Raw genomic sequence first — 3,933 nt, forward strand, 5'->3', positions numbered from 1 at the left:
CTTGGCCTGCTGTGTTCATCCAGCCCTGCACCTTGTTGTCTCGGGCTTTTTCAGCAACTTTGTTTTTGTTCCTGATACTCAGCATCCGCAGTTCTTTCGGTTTTTATTATAACATTCCTCCCTTGGCCGTCTCTTCGCAGTGAATAAGACTTCGAGAATTGATACTGACAGCGAAATGTGAAGACTGGCGCAGTTGGGCATTATAAATAGACGGGTTAATCGGGATGTTTCAGATAAATAAAACGGGTTGTAAAATTATTTCTGGTGGGCCCCATCAGAAGGACCTCTGACACTGCCATCTAGTGTAGCCGCTGATGGCTGGTGAATGAAGGGGGTCGGGGAGGAGTGCGAAAACCTTAATCTTATAAATTGTTGAAAAGGATCAACGGGAAGAGGAATTAAACATCTCAAAGTAAAGAGGCAAACTGCAGACCAGAGCCCTTTAGATTAACCAAATGTCTCTATCCATGAAACACAACATGCCCAGTTAAAATTATATCAAATACATTGTTTTCTGCAACGTTTGATATCTGTACCAGCCGTGAGAACCAGGGTTTGCCCCAGTGTCTGTGGTAGCAAACAAGAGGTTTCTAACTCTGTATGTAATTACACAGAGTTAGAATAACACACTAAACTATAAGTTGTTTGAAGTGAGATGTTGTAACTATTAACCTGTCAGATTAATGGAGATTTACCAAACTTCATAAACCGCCCTGTAATTTATTCACAAGTATTTAGATTGGACACAGTTGTGAAAGTGATAAACGCTTTTCGTATTTTTATTAACATCTGGATCGCTTCATTCTTCCAATTTATTTGATCATTTAAAAGGCAGCGCTTTCAGGAAGGGGTTATCTCTACCTTGCAATCGTGAAATAACTTTCATCTCTTTAAAAAAATAAATCTTGTAATTTACGGAAGACCTCGCTACTTTAAGATTGTGTTAGGAGGCGAATCGCAGAATTCAGCTTTTGAAGATTTGTCTTTGTTAAAAAACGACCCAAAGTATCCCAAATCCGGCGCGTGTCCCTTCACTTTTTCTTAGTATGTTTTATCCTTTGAGATCTTTCCCTGTAGCAGGCCGGCTCTCGGAGACATTATTTACGACTTTTCAAAATTTTCAACACCAAACCCATATGAAGGCTCAAATGTAAAGAGCCGTTTGATATTTGTTTTGGAGGGGAGTTGGTTATGAGGGAGACTGATCCTAGCGCAGGCTGACTTCTTACAATCGCAGTCGTAACTTTGTTGAGACTTTTAGTTAGCACAGTCCAATCCTTAGGGGGAAAGAAAAGAACATTGCACCTTCGAGACTGCGGAGATTTTTTTTAAATATAAAATCAAGTGAACACTTTCTCCACTGACAGTATTTTTAAAATATCGCAATCTGAACCCTCGAATGAGTTTGGACTGGCCGAGTCAACACAGCTCATGGATTGAATTTATCTCTTGTTTTCTGTTGCTGCAAAAATAACATTTTTAAAAAAATATTCAACTGCAGGCCCTTTGTTAAAGATAATGTTTATGGCAAAATAATCGTCAGAAACAGGTTGTTTTGTTGCTTTGTAGAGATTGGTGTGAATGTTACAGAGGAGTTTATTTTTGTGCTAAATTTATGCGAATTTCTTCCGCATCACCATGAGAAGTAACCAAGCGGATATGCTGAACTGTATTCATTTATCACCCATACTTCTCATGGTGATGCGGAAGAAATTCTCCCGGGTATGGTTATAAATGAATACAGTTCAGCATGTCCGTTTGTGAAATCAAATACAGTATTCAGTTGATTTCTAACATTTTGTAAACTCCATCCAGTTCCCCTTCAATTGGCGTAATATGAAATGTACATCGAAATGGAAGTGGACAGTCTCTATTTTGACTTCACTGACCATCTCATTTCCTTTCCCAGTGATTGTAATTGTAATTGTAATTGCAATTTGTACTTGTAATTGTACCGCATTCATCAGTTTACGGATGGCTCCTGTCTGTAAGGCAGGCGTGCTCGCACGGAAATCGCCGCTCCCGCTCATTCTTCATTCAGGAAACTGACATGAAATTGACGCGTGGGTGAGATAGCGATCCGGGGGGGTTCTAACACGCGTGACCGATTCACACCGGGTATCGGGAAGCACTGTTCACCTTCAAGTACAGACACGCTGGCTTTCCCCGCTCACTGTACATTCAATCCATCCTCACAATCTATCCCCGATTCGACATCGTTCTGGCAGGTGCCGGAAAGTCTTTCTCTCCACTGGGGAGGGACAAGGCAAGAGAGCCCACAACCAGATTTTGTTTTATTTTCAGTCGAACGATTGAACCTTTTCAACGAGCTCCTGGAAAGTTGCTCCAAACATTTGTCCAGCGCGTGGATAATTGACGAGTCTGTGGGACAGGCTGTGTTTTCCCTTCTTCATAATCAACGATTACATTAACCCGACACTTCTGTAATTGCTGCTTGTGGCTGCCCTGTGAGCGGATGGTTGGTGATACTCGACAGTGCAACATTATCCTCACTAAGACAATCGTGTGGGGAGCGACTCCCACTTGTGAACTCTCACCACAAAATATTTCCCAAACGTCTTGAATTCCCCTAATTTACAGCCAGAGTCTAAATACTCCGTTGGTTATAATGTTCCTTCTGTCAACCATTGATCTTTTTTAAAACGTTCATTGAATACCAAACGTTGCAAATGTTATCAGCTTTCATTAATACTTAAAGCGATGACGCAAAGCGATTTGTTCCAGTTCCAGTGGAGGTGTTGGGTATTGATTGTGGTGTGTGCTGTCTATCCCTGTGTCTGTATTTGCTTGTGTTTGTGTGTTGCCTGTTCCGCGTGGGTCTATGCTCTGTGTTTGTGTGTGTCCCTGTCCCTGTGTGTACCTCTGTGTGGGTCTGTGCTCTGTCTCTGTTTGTTTGTGTTGTCTGTCCCTGTGTGGGTCTGTGCTCTGTTTGTATTTGTGTGTATTGTCTGTCTCTGTGTGTGTCTGTGTTTGCTTGTGTCTGTCCCTGTGTGGGTCTGTGCTCTTTGTGTTTGTGTGTATTGTCTGTCTCTGAGGGCCTGTTTTTGTGTGTTGTCTTACTCCTTGTGGGTCTATACTCTGTGTTTGTGTGTATTGTCTCTCCCTTGTGTGGTTCTACACTCTGTATGTATTTGCTTGTGTCTGTGTGATGTCTGTGTCTGTGTTTGCGTGTGTCTGCGTGTTGCTTGTCCCTGTCTGGGTCTGTTCTCTGTCTTGTGTTTGAGTGTATTGTCTGTTCCTGTGTGGGTTCATGTTCTGTGTGTGTGTCCGTTGTACATTTGGTGAGGGTGAAACAAAATGGATCCCCGACATTCAGAGAAGTATTTTATTGATTTAGTTTCGCCCTGCGCATTGCGTTGGGGAAGTCATAGAAACCGTGGTCAACTTTGCGCTAAGCCCTCCCGTTCACTAACTATTAAAGTCTGAAGTTACAACCACGGCTGGGGGAAAAAAATCAAGTCAATACCGTTTTTATCTAGAACTGACAAATCACAGACTGATAGGATACGAGAGTTTGCTGATAACCTCAAAGTGAGCCGAAACTCGAACAGTGGAAGCTTTACTTTGCATTCTGTTCGATGTTTTGGAATGGCTTTTGATGGGATTGAGACGCAACAAGAACAAAAAAGCGGGAATCATGTGAATATTAATAATGAAAAACCTCCAAACACTGCCTGAAGCATTTAGTGGCGCTCCCGGAGTTTGTTTATTGTAAAACCAAATGAAGTAAGAACGCGTTGTATTCCCAGTCTGGATTATGGAGCGGAATAAAATGTGAACCGTTCACTCTTTAAACAGGGTTGGTCATTTGTTGTAAATGCTGAACGCTATTGAGATAAATAAAAGAGCAAATATTTCCTGGCAGATAAGCAATGAAGCATTCCGAGATCGGTTAATTACCCTCAGTCGGAA

The sequence above is a fragment of the Rhincodon typus genome, chromosome 23 (assembly GCF_021869965.1).
Source record: "Rhincodon typus isolate 14 chromosome 23, sRhiTyp1.1, whole genome shotgun sequence".
NCBI classification, from domain to species: Eukaryota; Metazoa; Chordata; class Chondrichthyes; order Orectolobiformes; family Rhincodontidae; genus Rhincodon; species Rhincodon typus.